The sequence below is a fragment of the Anas platyrhynchos genome, chromosome 9 (genome assembly GCF_047663525.1).
Source record: "Anas platyrhynchos isolate ZD024472 breed Pekin duck chromosome 9, IASCAAS_PekinDuck_T2T, whole genome shotgun sequence".
NCBI lineage: Eukaryota > Metazoa > Chordata > Aves > Anseriformes > Anatidae > Anas > Anas platyrhynchos.
Window position 1 is genome coordinate 16,220,206 of NC_092595.1, and position 16,687 is coordinate 16,236,892.

Sequence of the window (16,687 nt, forward strand, 5' to 3'; positions counted from 1 at the left end):
AAAACATCGTTAATTTCTGATAAAACAGTTGAAAATCTTTCATCTGAACCAACAAGATTTTCCGACTGTCACTGCAGCGGCTCTGATCTCAACACATTTATGCGTGTACCCTAGCTTACTCTACAAGAAAGCAGCACATACCTGGGTAAACCAAGGTGTTGTAACACTCGGGGAGCGTCCTGTGCTTCACCCTGTTATTTCTGGTTGTCAGATACACACTGCATTACTTCTGCACCTACTGCAGAATAAGACTAGACTCTACACTTTTAATTCCTTTCTTTGGGAAATACTTGGATGGCACCTCAACACAAGATAACTAACTTCTGCAGACTCCCTAGGCATTTCCTGAGCTGTGCGTTTGGGCTTACACCTCTAGGAGTCATACTAAAATGTTAGCAGAGTATTTTGACGCAGCCACGGGCATTAAGCAGGTGAGACCATGAACACGTAACCGTATGTTGAGTGTGCTATCACAACAGAAGCTTGAACTCATGTGTCTGCTGACTAATGTTCACCTTTATTCAACACATTCCCTGTCTATCCTCAGATAGGTACTCAGTGCTTTTGGCAAAAGTGATTTTACAGTTGTAATGTACTTTTGTCTGTCGCTGTCTCAGTGAGAAAGACAACTCTGTCTCGTTTTCTGGTCTGAACCCTTTCTGACAGTGACAAAAATAGTACAGTATACCAGCCAAGAAATACTCATAATGGCTGAATTCAAGCTCTGTGCATGGAGCCAGCTGGAGGTTTGCTGTGCACCTTATAAATCCCAACTAAGCTCGTCAGAGTAGAAATAAGTGACACCTGGACCACACCATAAGAAAAAACCCATACCATACAAGAACAACAGGTTTATGTCCATTTCCTGCCTCCAAAAACCAAGGCAGGAAAACCAAGGACAGAGAAATCTCCCTGGTACGGCCCCAGCCAATTTCCCCACGACATGCAGCTCACCCACTCTCTGTGCACCAGCAGCACACCGTGGTATTTTTCTATTCTGTAGCCCACTGCATGTTTCCTGCATAAATGTATCATTTGAACCAGAACCCTTTGGTAAACGCTATGCTGCAGCAAGCGGTTTTGTAGCTTAACCATATGTTGCACAAGGTAACACCAATTTATTATTTGCACCGAACCTCTCACCAGCTGATTGCATTCTTCATACCACAAGTTCTCACTGTTTCAAGGACACCTGAACCCTGTTCATCGTAATGTCAGCTGTGATTTTATGAACCATCTCATCCTCCACTCCAACATCTTTTTCTGAGCCTGAGAAGCCCCACTCCACCCACTCACTCACTCACCCTAGGAAAGTTGCTCTGTATCTTTGATCACCTCTCAGCATCTTTCCCATTTCTTCTGTATCATCTTAGAGATGGGGGAGTGAAACCACAGAGAGAATCCCCAGTGTGGGCACACCACAGAAGCGTACAACGGCATAATGATCAGTTTTGTTCTTCATTTCTTTCCTAACTAATCCTCCAATGCTATCTGATGTCTAGGCGTGCTTCAGGATGCTCATCTAACTTCCACAGATCTCATACAACCTCAAGATCTCATTCCAGAGCAGTAAAAGCCAATTCAGAGCCTAATTCCCACATACGGGATGTTACGATTAAACTGTATGTAATCAACACTAAATTTGACTGCCATTTTATCATCCAAATTTGAGACCCATCTAGTACTCTCTGCAACTGCCTTGCACGTTTCTTATCCTGAGGGCCTTGCTTCTGCAAATGCTTTTGCTTTAGAATACTCCTAAATGACCTGGGTAAAGAAAGCACAGGTGTAAGGAGCACAGATAGCACAATCTCCAGAACGAACCACCACGACAGCTTCTTTTAGTGAAAATGTTTTCAACACTGCTCTCTGTATCCCTACTCTAATTTCATATCATTTAACCAATTATTTGTCAGTGAGAGGGGTGTCCCCATTACTTTACAGCTGGTTAGTTTCTTTAATAGTGTTGGGCAAGTAATCATGTCAAAATTCCAATAGACTGCATTGACCAGATCCCCTTTTCTCATGTCCTCTTGACTCCTCCAAAGACATTTAATAGATCCCCAGGACTTTACTTCACCTTAAAACAACTCTGTTGACTCTTACCACTACGTGAAAGTTGTGCATCTGCACTGGCTCTCCACATAGGAATGATTTAAACTCCACAAGCACTAGACAAATATTTAAGCTAGGAACTCCTTCAATATGAGGTCACAGATTTGTGGGAGGCGGAGGAGAGCTTGATTTGGAAGAAGAAATCAAGCATCCACTTCTTTTTGGCACAAGGAACAAAAAAAGCAGAAAATCATTTTTGCGAACAAGGCAGACAAAAAGCCAATCCACCCTCCCTTGTATTCAGGAAGACCACTTCAGCTGATTTCAGTGAAAGCTAGATTGATTCCTGTTTCACCTGCTAGCTAGCCAGCTTTCCAAAGAGCAGTTTGTGAAATAAGCAGCTTACATAACTGTGTATTTTCAGCGCTACATACATAAATGCTTCCTCTATCCTGTATAAGGTATTTTTGGATCTCCTAAAATGCTACTGTGTTCTTCCAGGGCTTTGCATTCTTCTGCTCAGAAATTGCATAATCTGATGCCACAGGAAATAAGTGATGTTGCATAATGATTCTTAAATTCACTGCAGGATTTTGGTACTACATATTTCTAATGCAAAGCAGCCCTTCTCTGTGTTTCTAAACTGAGGCCCTCAGTTTTTGAAAAAAGGATAACTTATCAACCACCTGCCCTTAGGGGACAGGGCTGAGGAGCAGGAAAAGGGGTGACAAATGAGGGACCACCTTGTACCATCTTGTTACAACAGTTTGATTTCACCAAATTCGGCTCGCATCTGTATGCCCATTTGCGACTTCTGTTTTGGTTGTCTGCAACTATGGGCAGATCTTCAATGATTTAACACCGGTGGTTTCAGCACAATGTTCTGATGGCTCATGGACTACTGATAGCCTCCATCACAGGCTCATCTACGCTACTGTACAACATTTAGCTGGTATAAATGAAAAACTAAACTCTGATTAGCCTTTTATACCACTGACTTACTACTGGAATCCGTCTTGGATCAAAATTTAGAAATGACCTTAAGTTGCACTCATCTCTTTCATCTTTACAGCTGTCTTCTTGGTACGAAACACCTTTTAAAACCCAGCCACAGACTTCAGGTGCCAGTCCAGTCGTTTTCTCTCCAATCTTTTGAATTTTGCACTTTCTTACCTCACTGAAGATCCATGCTACATTACTAAATAACAACAACAGATTAAGGGATTTAAATTCCAGTATTTTACAACTACAAAATCCAGGAAAAATTTCAAGTTCGCATACCTTTACAGCTTTCCTGGCGTTGCCATGTGAAGCCGCTAAAACTTACCAGTACTATCAATGAGCCGTATCTTGTAATTTCCCTCAACTTACAGAACTGAAACATCATATTTTCCTCCAAGGAGCAGTGTTAAGATTAATTAATGTCTGAAAGATCTTTGAGGATGAAGATCAATATCAAAGTGCTATTTTCAGGAATCCAGTGACTGAATCAAACTCTCGCTTTGATTCATGTGAAGCATCAGACTGGTCTCAGGTACATTCACTCACATTTGTTATTATTTTTGTAGTAAACATGAATTATTCAAGATTCACAAAGCATTTTTGACATAAAAAAAATACACACTTCTTCAGCACTAGCAGCTTACATGATTTATACCCAGTATTGAAGTATCTAAGCAACTATCCACGAAAGTAAGAAAAAAATATATATATTATCAACAGCCAGGGTGTGTGTAGTGCTTTGGGGGCAGTGCTGGAGTGCACAGCCGATGGGAAGGGCATGGGAACACCTGAAGGCCAGCCAGCAGGTCACTCAGCGGGGAAGAGGCAGCGCTGCATTTAGTAAGCACCATAGCACTTCCACAAGCAAAGAGGATTACTCCTCCATAGAGAAGCAAGCACAATGACTTGCTCAGGAGCCTCTATTAAGCCTGTATTACCGACACAGCGTAAGGGGTTAGAGCAACACCCGAGAGGTGTGATCCTATTCTCAGGCCACTAGAGCTTTTATGTGACGGTAACACGATCAGGACAGCACACACAACGCACAGTCACGCACCGAGGAATATGGAGGACCCTCAGAGGCCCTACAGGCCACATGCCCCCTAATATCCTGCAGAGACTTTCCAAACCTACACTCAGCCCTCCAGCTCATCCCCACTGAGCAACATTTTGCCTACTGCTGATAAAGTAAGGGCACCTTCTCAGGCCCAGAAGGGTGGGGAGGGAAGACTTTCTATGTTTCAGTGGTACTGTGCATTACTGATGATGTTGGTGTCCTCTGCAAGGCCTCAAGGTGGCAAAGTAACGGGTTGGGGACAGGAAAGGACAAACATCCTAGGAATGAAGAAAACGTCCAGACTGAGACCTGCATTCCTCAAGCCCACTCTGCTGGAAGAAGGCCAGCCTCCCACTTGCACCCCAGTTTCTCCTTCCTTCCCTCACAGCACCTCTAGCGCTGAGCTAGCAACTGCCACAGAAGGAACAGCACCAACAACTACAGGTTCACCGGAGGATTATAAAATTTTTCACAGAAAATATCTAGTCTTCACCCTGCTCTACTCTCAGTTGTCACTAATGCCTTTGAACCCACTCCAACAAAAGACTTTTCAGCTGAAGTTGTAAACAGGGAAAGAGGACAGAGGTCAAAATGCACGCTGAGTATTTATAGGGGAGGGAGTAAGCACACACGGTGTTGCTGCTTCCAGCCCACCTCGCTATTTCTGCCACAACTGCCAACTTGCTGTTCAGTCCAAAGCAGTGTGTGTTTTAGGTGAAATATTTACTCGCCACCTCCTTTCCCCCTGCAAGAAGCACAAGTGGTTTGCTACAGAATCACAATAGCAACATCCTACAAAAGCTTAAGCCCCTGCACAGGACACATTTCCTAAGGAGAGAAAAGAGCACCATAAGCAGGCCAGGGCTTGCTGAAGTGCCAAAGTCCTGCCTCTTCTGCGGATACAGAGGTAACATTTGCCTCAATTTACTCATTTTCTTTCAGTTATGACTGAAAAACTCACTGGAAGTGGTAAGGCTGCTGCCTTCCTCCACAGCTGATATCTGAGGCAGGACCTTGGCCAAAACATTCTGTGCACAAGGAGGTTCAGGCGCCTTCCCCTGCCCACCCCAACCCCATGGACCAGAGCTGAAGAAGAACCTGCTCTGACTAAATCTGTTCACATGACTGATGCCAGACTTAATTTATTTTTATAAATAGATATATAAAGATATATAAAAGATTTAAAGATTCTGCCATTTGGAGAAGTCCCACTATTTGAAATCTATTCCCACATCTGAACTGCAGAAAGCACAGAATTGGTACCAAACACAAACAACTCCAGTCTAATCAGTCACCTTCTCATTTCTCATATTTGCTATAAGTCATTAAAAAAAAAAAAAAAAGAAAAAAGAAATACTGTAAAACCCTTCTTATCCTGCCTCTGCTCAGAGCAGAACCACATTTTAATAACTATCAATTGTGAAACCGCTTATCTATGAAGAGATTTTCAAATAAATCATTATTTCATTTTCTGATCCACTGGAGATAAGCCACTTACCAACTCTTTACAATAGAAGACAAAAAGGAAGGTTAAAAATGCAACCAGAAAAAAAAAATAAACCCATTAACATTATTTCACATATAACTGAGAAATGGTAAGAATGCCTACCGTATATTCTGTGCTTTAAGTTGTTTGCTAATTCCAGACACAGGAGTCAAATTGAATCCCAGCTATAAATTTAACTACCAGGCAGCAGGGGACAAAGACAAATCTGAATGATAGCACCATTCCAGACCACAAAGAATCAGACCAATGGCCCAAATATACAAACTAAATTGGTGTTAAAACAAAAACAAACAGCCTGCTACAGCAAAATCATAATTTCTTTGATTTTCACAGCACAAGTCTGTTACAGAAGCCGAGGTTCAAAGGGTTGCATCTCTCTAGAAACAAAAATGCACATACATTTCGGAAACAACAAAAAGGAGAGTACCAGAAACTTTTAAACATATCTGCATTCCAGGGTATCCCAAGATGTCTATGACTATACACACAGTGGTTACTGCAAAAAAATGCCCATGTTTGCAAATCAGACTAGCCAAATCTCTCTCGTTTCACTTAATTGTTTTTCCTCAAATATTTCCATATTTTCTCAAAATTAACAATCACTAGGTTCCTTCAGTTTCTCCTATGGAAACAGACTGCCTATCGATAAAATCAGCATATCCAAACACATGGGCCTGATGTCATCTTTCTCCAGATCAACTTAAAATACCCAATATTTCATTTAATTGAGAGACGTCTGGCCTGGTATTATGTAGCTATTGCAGTACCCGACACTTCCCTCCACCCCCCACCCCCCCCAGTCTCCAAAAATAAAAATAAAGAATGGCTCCACTCACTTCACTGGGAGAAAACATGACATCATGCCCCCATTCAGGTAGGCAAGAATATGACAAATCTTGCCCCAGTGAACAGTATCACTAATTGGAATGGTACTCCCGGCTTCCTCATCTATTAGGAAAACGGGGTAGAAATCATGTGTTCAGCACAACACAGACAGCACAAAGTGCTATTTGCAATAATAAAGGAACAAATTCCTACCAGGCTGATGAGAACACAGACATCCCTACACCACCTCAAAAGAGGATTTAAATTATTTATTACTGTAACACAATAGAAGAATCAATTGATTAGCCCACAAGGAAAAAAATCTGATTGTCTAGAAGGCATAAATATATATATATATATGTACATACACACACAATTCTGCTTCTTTATACTGTCCTTAATAATTCTTATGTCATTCCCTGCATATTCCATATATATCCATTCTCCATTGCTATTCCCTCCTTCCCCTTTAAAAGGGGGGCACAAGAAGATAACGTGCAAAATTGTAACTGAAAAATGTCTCTCTCTCAGACAAGCAAAAGGACAGGACAGCTATCAGATTTACAGGCAGCAATGGATAAATTAAGCTTGCATATTTCCTTATCCCTTCTCTCAGCATCATTTTTTCAGCCCTTTCACATCACAAATGCAACATCCATCTGTCCTTCCGAAATAAATGGCGAAAGGGTAATGCTGACCATTAGACACACACACACAAACACACACACGCTTCAAAAAAGACATTTCTGACAAAATACTTACAAGGATTAAGGTAGCCTATGTGATGCTCCATTTTCTTGCTTTAAAAAGATGGAAGGCAAAAAAAAAAAAAAAAAGGAAGTGTTGCAAAATAAAAGGAAATTCCACCCACACAATCCTGCAGCCTGCTGCAAAGAAGCACAGAAGCGTGCTGACGTCACGGATTCATGAATGGATGTAAATCGGGCTGTTTCGAGATTCGGCAGAGCTGGCTGGGGCTGTGCGGCGAGGGGAGCTGGGGGGCAGCCAATCCACGCGGGCACCGCCAGCCACCTCCTGCCAGCCAAATCTGGGCACCCCACAGCCCGAGCCCACCGCCGAGCCGCCCGAATCGCGGGGAGCCCACCCGGCCCCGTGCTACGTGTGCGAGGCGGGGAGATGCCACCGAAAACAATTTGCTCGGGGTAAAATGGCATCAGCGCTGCCATTCCACGGGAAGGACCGGGCGAGGACATCCTCTGCTGCCTCCAAGTCACCACTCCTGCGAGTTTCTGCCCCTGCGTGCAGCTCGGGTAACAACAGCAGATCAAATAACAGCCATCTGTTAGATGAATCAAACGTATTTAGTAATCAGAAAAGGAGTTTATCACCTCTCTGGCTTTTTTTGAGGATTTCAAACCCTGGGAATTACTAAAATAACTAAATATAAGCATCTACTGGAAGGAAGCCGCAGGGAGAACAATAGGAGGCTTGTATTTGATTAGCAATGCAAAAACACCAACAAAATAAAAATAAGAGCACTAACAAAATCACACATTCAGCTCTCAAACATTCACAACAGCAGACAGACAGGCTCACAACGTCAGAAACATTCGGAACCAAAAATCGGAGCGTGCACGGTTTGACACATGCAGCTACGTAACAAATGGTGGGCACAACAGGGCGGTCATCCGCACAGCAGCCTACCAGCCATTTTCATTTCATTTTCATTTCTACGCCAGTGCATATGCTTCATTCTGCACACCAGATGCGAGGACACACTGCGTCAGTTTGGACGCCCAAGCAGATGATGCTGTCCTGGTGGAGGCACGCAAGGACAGCCACGGTTAACTTGGATCTGGACAGACAGAACACAGGTTCTGCCTTGTTTTTGTATGTGAAATAATAGAGAAGGAGAGGAGAGCTGAGCATAACCAGGAATTATGGACAAGGTTTGAAGAAAAACCTAGGCTGCACATTATGCAACTACACCACCTTGGGGTTTACAACTCATTGGTGTGATCTCTTGAGCTCCTGACCAATTTGTAGCCTTCCCGATTACTAAGAACCAGAATTTTGGTATTTTCACCACCCCTTTTCCTAGCAAGTAAGAAGCAACTAAGCCAAAAATCAGATGTCCCAAAACTTACTCTGTAGAGCAGAGCATTTTGGGAGAACGTCTGAGACTCTCCCACCTTTCCTTACAGAAAGTGGGTAACCTCCACAAGTGATCTAGGGATGGATATAACAACAAGGCAGATTTGGGTTTAGAAAACAAAGAATTTGTGCTACTTTAAATCACAGATACTAGCTTCTGTGGAGGGAGAAGGGCAGGATACAAAGCATTCCTGAAGGCTAACAGAACCTTGCCTGCTGAGAATACCTATGTAAAGTGTGCTTATATGAGGTGACAGGTTGGTGTTTGCTCATGTTAGGACAATGGTTTATACCATTAGTGTGTCTTTGAGTCAGCACACAGCCAGGACAGTGCCAGCCACTGGTCCATGCTAAAATGGTCTCACAGGGCTCTACACCTGCCCTCAGCACATCGTCTCTTAGCAGCACCACAGTGTGGGAGACGCAACCACCCCAGCCAAAGAGTTACTGCTATGAATGTATTAGTATGCTCTGAATTTGAGTTTTGATTTAGGACTTTGGTTTTTGAATGGAGCTTTATAAAGCCGACCAAAGAAAATTAATGCAAATCTCATTACCTACTTTCAAGATCAAAAAGAGCACACGTGAACTTTTGCTGAGGAGATCCAAATAAGAATTACGTCTCAAGAGCTAAAATTCACAAAAAGCAAATCATGAGGTTTCTATCCAGAGAATGCACCTGCTGCCAAAGGGAGAAGCAGGGCTAAAGGCTGAATGACACACCTCCACAGGATCACTTTGTACCACAGTCTCACCCAGCAGCACGTGGTTCTGTAGCTCAGAGGACCTGCCCTGACCTCCCGCCTTCCCTTCGTCCTGCTGACGGCTCACTTCACTACTGCGGTGCAAAAACAAGAGCTTCCAAATTTCGGCAGCACTCTTAAACAAACAGAAATGGAAATTATATTTTAACCCTTAAAAAAAAAAAAAAAAGGCAGGAAGGTGGGGGGTGGGGTAAATTCAGGATCTCAGGATCCAGAAGAGGAGCACAGTGCCACATGCAAAAAGCAGAAGAAAAGGAGAAACAGTGGCACAGAACTAAAAACTCAGAGGAAAAAATAGAATTTTCAGAGGTTTCCAAGGGTTAATTGCAATGACATTTAAAAAGCACCCACCAGGGATAGTATGTGGGAACAAAACCCCAGGAAGACACCAGTAGAAGAAAAGAACCTGCACATATAAGTTAAGATTTTCTTTTCCATGGTGACTTGGGTCAACGTACCAAGACTCAATTTTGTCCTTGACTTCACAGATCAGGTTAAAATTTTCCAAATACAAGCACCTGAATTTAACCCAAGATAACCACCTTAGCTCATTAGGAAAAAGAAAAAACAGACATTGGCCTAAAACTGATGGCTCCTTACAAGATTATGTCAGTAGCCAAACAGCAGCATTAGAAAGCAGGATGGCTACAACCAGTTACATATTTTAATAATGTACATTGCATACCACTTATGCATCAAAAGAGCTAACTTCAAGTTGATCTGCGTTAGAATTTCCCCCTTTTCATTCAGACAAGAACATTGGCAAAAGCAGGGAAATCTTTATAAAGCATCAGATGCCCAAACATGACTCTATGGGTAAGTTCAGTTCAGTATTAAAGAGAAAAAAGGAAAATAAAAAATAAAAAGAAATGTATAGAGTATGAAAAGGGTATAAGCTATTAAAAAAAAAAAGTTCACAAGGGAACATACGTGTGGTGGTGACACTTCACAGGTAGGAGGATTTCCGAAAGGATATTTGAGTAACTAAATAGGCCATTAGGAATCATAGCAGCCAAAGCCAGTGCTAATGGGTGCAAAAGGAAAGCTAGAAGCATTTAACAAATATCTATTCACTATATTTGAAAAAGGCAGGATAATTAAGCACTTTCAAGCCAATTAGTAAGTAATAGGAATGGTATACAGCATCTGCTAGGCATAACATTTCAAAGCCAGCACATCATATTAATTTGAGCCTGGTCCTAAAATAATTTTTAACACGTTCTCCAATCCAATGACCTTCAATTTTAATAAACTGGAAAACTACCGAAATCGCAGAAGGCTGAGAACAACAATATTATGCCAATAGTCAAAAATAACATAATCTTGCTATCTATAGGCCTTGGTAACTTGACATTGATACGGGGCAAAAATCTTAATTCAGCCTTTGACTAGAAAGGATGGTTCTGCTGCATCAGAGCCAGGGCCCATCCATCCCAAGGTCTCCATCCCTGATGCCCAGTAACAGACACAGGGAAGCAGGAAAATCAAAGCAAATGGCATACTCCACTAAAAACAGGAAAATTAGAAGTGAGATTCCAGTGACTCAAAGGCTAATCTCATAACAACATGTGCATGAGGCTGTTTATAAATCCACTCTGCACACACTTGGAGGTAACAAGAGGGACTCCGCTGTGAAAACTTCCTACCTGCATGAATAAATAAAAGTAAAGTGAGGGAGCAAATGATTGTTGAACAGAGAGCCTAAGTATTTGCATAGATAGGATGCCTGGAGGGACATTTTATTGTCAAGTCCTGAAACCTGCAAGATATTTGATTCACTCCAACCCTGCAGGTACACATTCCCCTTCTGAACGGCCGAAACTTCAGTGGGGGGGTGGGTGACAGGAAGAAAGGAAAATTTTTTACTTAAACCATCAGAAGATCTTCAGTCTCTTCAAGTCTCAGAGCCAAGTGCTGGGGGTCAAGGGGTGATTGGAGGGGGGAAAACTGCAAGAGAGAAAAAAGCCCAAAAGCGAGGCAAGTGCAACATCCCATGAACAGGCAAGCTGCGATTGGGGTCAGGGGCCCTGTTTACAAGCCCTGCTTTACAGGGGGTCGGTTCACAGCAGGACAGCCTGTGATTTCAACCCCCGTTCCTGCCTCACTGAGGATGAGCATCCCCTGGCTGAGGGGCTGCCTTTGGGGTAGGATGAAAGCAGGGTGCCCATTCTGGTGACCCTGCTGCTAGAGGTGCATCAGGGCTGCCCCAGGAACCAGCCTTGGGCCCTCTCTGCTCACACAGCAGCAGCACTTGGAGCCACAGGGAGCCTTCCAGGTCTGTTCAGCAATGAAAGCAGGGAGCTGGAGAGGGCTGCAAACCCAGATATGCAATGCTCTGAAAGTCACCCACATCTGCAAAGTGTCTACCCAAAAAACATACAACTAAAGGGAAAGAAATGTGTTTATTTTTCCCCTTGGAGGTCATTTGCAGAAATCCTTGGCAGAGGCCCTGTGAGAACAGCAGATCTATTTGTTCAGGGAAACGGCCATAAAATAGTGATTCTCCCAGAGAATGTTTCAAAATGAAGTCTTCCATAACAATAATTAACATTAACAGAATTGCCAGCAGTAAGAAATGCTGCAAAAGTAATAAAATTAAGTATGTATAATTAACAGCTATAAGGGACATTTTCAAAGCTGAGTGAGCTACAGTCACCCTTCCTCTCCCACACTGGGAGCCTGCAAAACACTGCTAGGAAAAAATGAGATCCAAGAACGAAGCCTCGGTATTAGTGCCATGTGCAAAGAAAAGTCCTAATAATTTAAGTTATTCCCACAAAGAGGCACTGATCTGCCCGTGCATAACTGGGAAGCTATTGAGGAATTAGTGAAACCATATGGGAGGTTCTGTTCAGAGGAAGAAAATCACCTGCACAAATATAGTAACAACTGCTGAGCAGCTGGTCTGTAGATAAGGATTTGGGGATAGAGAGGATCACAGACTGAGCACAAATTATAAACATCGAGTCGTCATAAACAAGGTACCTTTTTTCAGTGACAGGAACACAAATTGGAGAGAACGGAAGAAACCCTCATGGTCTGCTCAGTTTTGGTCAAGCCTGTAGTAAAGCCCATTTTGGGGTAAGGCTTGCCAAGGAGAACCCCGGACACAAGTACAAGAAAGGCCAGAGGGTTAATAAAGTGAGCTACAAGGGACGAGTGAGCTAATTGAGGTTGCTCAGTGTAAACAAATTAAAAAGAGACGAGAAGATTGAGATATAAGGGTCCTTAAATCTAGTAATGGTTTCTGCAGAACAACAGAAAAAAATATCCTCCACCTCTGTGGTAAGAAGGTGTAAAGGACTCAAAGTGCAACAAGAGACGTTTACTTAAGTTGGAAGAAGCTTTCTAAGTGGTAAATACAGCACTAATCTAAGGAAGTCTCCTTGCCTCCTGTATTAGAGGGTAAATGAAAAAGGCCTCACAGGAATTATCCAGCAATAACGATGATGCATTGAGGCAAAGGGTCAAGATGATCTTCTGGAACCTCTCAGGCCTCTTTTCCTATGAAGACAGTGAAATACTGAAAGCTTTGCAGCAATACCAGAAGCTAAAAAATTAATCTGATCTTTTGCACTATGAGGTCTTGCCAAATTGAGTCCTTCCGGCCTTGCTACTGTTATACAACCTCTTTGAGGAGTATTACTCAGATTTATAGCAAAAAAATAATAATAATAAAAAAACAACATTGAAAGCCCATTAAGACAGCAGAATTCAAGCATTTGTAAGTTAAAGACTGACAGAATAAGGTACTATTTTTAGTGTTAATAGTTCTCTGTAGTTTGGGATAAAGTTCCTTCAAATACAGTTGATCAGCCCTATGCAAATGCTCTTAAGACACACAAAACCTGCTCAGCATCTGCCTCCCAGACTACTGCCAGTCATGAAGCTATCAGTAGCTTTTTTGCTAGAGCTCACTGTTGTGGGTTTTGTTTTGCACCTCTTTCCCAAGACATTTCTTCTGTTGCCCTGCTGCTAACCACAGCCCCCAGGGTTTGCCCCTCTTGACTTGTCTAAGGAATACGCACAGAATTATTCACTTTACAAAGAGCGATGACAACACCTTAAACATTTCAAATCATGTTTAACAGATTTTTGGCCCAGAATATTTAGATGAAGAGCATTAACTTGTCAGCAGTGATGATTTTGATCCTTGTTTTCAAGATCAGTGCTGGATAATGCAGAACCGTGTATCACCCCAAAGCAGGGCCTTCTCAGGAGATGATGTGTGGCGTACCATGTATGCTTTATGAATTACGCCAGAAAGCTGTCCCTAAGTGACAGCCAAAAATTATACAACCTTCACCAAAGGGGCATATAAAAGTTCGCCAATGTCCTAATATTCCAACTAAACCAAACCATCAGCTTTGTATTGCAGAAGATTTTGCTCATCCAGGGAAAATAAGCACCACCTTTGTAAATACAGGCAATGGCTAAGAGAAAGAACAACAACCCTGCATGAAATATGGTAGCTGAAGGATTAACTGTGGGGTCTTCCAGGACAGTTATTTCACAACAGCATATAAAACCTGTAGTTCTGCATAAGCAGAGCAAAAAAGCTGACTGCACTTTCCCTTCAAGCTGAGAGATGCAAGCCTGCTCAAAGTGCTACTTCCCACTTAGTGGTAAAGAACAGAAAATGTGTGTCCTTTTCATAAAGGATATATCATGTTGTTGGGATAAAAACAAAAAGAAACCAATAACCAACTACATGATTAGTAGCTTGCCTGGTTCGCTTGCTCCCCCGTTACATGCAATCTACTAAAGTTCATGTTCCCCCAAAAAGGCCCGCTTTATGTCCTTAAGGCACCTCTGTTCCCCTATTCCACCACTGCTGTGCATTCAGCACTTCAATATAGAGTGTCTGCTCTATTAGCTGAATAAAATAAATAAAAAGCAGCAGCGATGCTGATGAAGAAACTGATAAATTGTTGTTGATGAAGCAAGGGCAGGGTAGTTCATGCAACTAATTGCTTTCATTGAAATGTAATCAGGTTTAAATCAAGGGAAAATTTCATTCTTCAGTAAAATACTTCACCTTAATTATAATCCATAATATGATAGAGACTAAACATATGGATACTTTGCCTCTACAGCACTCGTCACCCCTCACAGAGGAAAAAATGAGATTTTACATTAAACAAATCCCAAAATGTAGCCCCATCATGCATGCTCCTGCAAGCCTTCACACAGGTGGCTCAATTACCTCCTAAAACTTGTCTACTATTATCTACATGAAGTATTTACTTATGAGAAACATCATACAAATGTAAAGAAAATTTAAAGAAAAACATTTTCTGTCTCTTTGAGGCTGAAAAGTTTTCTTCCCTTACATATATCCATCCACTAACTGAAGAAAACTAAGATATTTTTACAGTTAAAGATGAGCATAAACGATTTCTCTGCTAGTATTCGTAAAGAAAACACTGTTTTTTTCTTGACAATATTCCTCAAAACTTAAATTCCCAAAGATTACAGAACAATTATACAATTTGCTCCTTTTCAGGGTTCTTCACGTATACCTATGCTCACAATTGAAATGTCAAATACTCTCCTTTAATAAAAATAAAATACAATGAAAATTTGACTAATGCAATTTCTCTGAAATTACTAATTGTGTGTGCTTTCAAAAGTGTTTTTAACTTGGTTAGCAGAAGTCAAACAAAGTATATTTCTGACAGTAATCACAAAAGGGAATAAAAATAATCTGAATACCATCAGACAAATATATCAAGCGCTTCCCACTTGAAAAGCAAAGGACAATTTTAAGTGAACACTTACAGACCGACCCTGGTTATATACCAGTTTTACCGTTTAATTTTAAATATATAGAATAGATATAGTTAAGGTAAAAACTGCATACATTCAAGGGATGACATTCTTAAAAATAGCAGTACCTAAAACATCAAGTATCATGCTAACACATAAGGCAATATACATTACATAAAAGCGTCACAAGCTCACACGGATGCATTAGATTAGAGAATATGAGAAGAACTTTCTGCTATTTATTTCAAGTTTCAAAAGCAATAGCAAAAATTTGGTTTGCAGACGGGGGAAAATAACATACCTGAACACCAAAGAACTGCTCTGACCATCTAGTCCAACCCCTCATGAAACGCAGAATGATACAATGCACAACCTGTAGCCGCAAACTTAACTTGTGCTAAAATCACACCTTTTTTTAATAGGAACACAGGTAAACTCGATTTCAAAGCTCAAAGCAACAAGAATTTATGAAATCACGGGCCTCTTCTTTGTCATCTCAAAGCTCCTAACCCTGTGTCCTAACCAGTCTCTCAATCATGTCCAAAATCCATTTTGCACGGCTGGCAACTCCTCAGGAAACAAAGCTGCGGTCAGCCTGTCTGCAACTGGCCTCCCCACCAGCCAGAGCTCCTTACCAAACATGCACAGATCTTTGCTGCACAGGTTGCTCCCTGAAGAAAAACACCACATTTTCTTAGAATGTGAACCAGAACATCTTCAGCAAAGGAAATTCAAAGAGACCAGGTCAGTCAGACTAGGAGGTGTTAGCACACAACCTTCCCTGCCAGCTGCGCTTTGTTTCCAGGCATCCCTTTAGCCCTCGCTGTCTCTGCTTCTCAGTCCTAGCTCAGTCTCCCCGCCGCAGGCTACTGGCTGCCGCCTGCACCTCTCGCTCCTTCCTCCTCCCCTGCCCTGCTCAGCCTCCCCAAGTCTCTCCCCAAGCTGAACCTGGCTGCCCCCAGGCAGCAGTTACCTCCTCCCACAGCACAGCTCTAAGCAGAGGAACAAAATGGACAAATGCTGTTTACACTGAAATGCCAAACTGTTTCAATGAATCCGCTTCACTGTAACCAAACTGTAACCGTGAGCTTGCTAAAAAAAAAAAAAAAAGTCCCTTATTACACCAGATAGTTGTTTGATACATTAAACATTTGACGTTAGTTTAGAGATGATGAACAGCTGCTTGAAAACAAACAAATAGCTAAAAACCTATAATTCTAGAATTATTTAGCCTATAAGCTGCTACAATTTCAATGTGAACCACTATTCTTTGCATTTGCTGGAACTTCCCTGGTGTCTCTACTCAGACTAGAACAGTGTAAGTTCCTGTGTGGAAATCTGCTTTCTCCAAAAAGCATCCAATTACCGCAGCAAGTACAATGAAAGAGTACTTAAAACAACAGAAAAATAATATATCGGAATTGTCCCCTCACAACATCAATAAATTTGACTGAATAGATTCAAAAGCTCTCAGAGTTCAAGTTGCATTTGAAAAATCTGAACGGTTTATGATTAAATTCAGCCCAGGCTATGGAAACGTTCCTTTGATACTCATTGCTTCCTGGTCACTCACAAGTTACATCTGAACTGGAC

General features: G+C 41.8%; 1 protein-coding gene across 6 annotated transcripts in view; it reads right to left on the bottom strand.

Moving 5' to 3' along the window:
- The window catches only part of MAP3K13 (mitogen-activated protein kinase kinase kinase 13), a 74,391-nt gene that overhangs the window by 31,336 nt on the left and 26,368 nt on the right, over positions 1–16,687 (bottom strand). The window contains exon 1 of one of the 6 annotated variants that reach the window (XM_013099361.5): positions 7,209–7,363. The exons of the other annotated variants lie outside the window; for them this stretch is intronic. The gene's annotated coding sequence lies outside the window, so the exon portion shown is untranslated. Of the gene's footprint in view, positions 1–7,208; positions 7,364–16,687 lie in introns of those variants that run through there. 6 annotated transcript variants of the gene reach the window in all.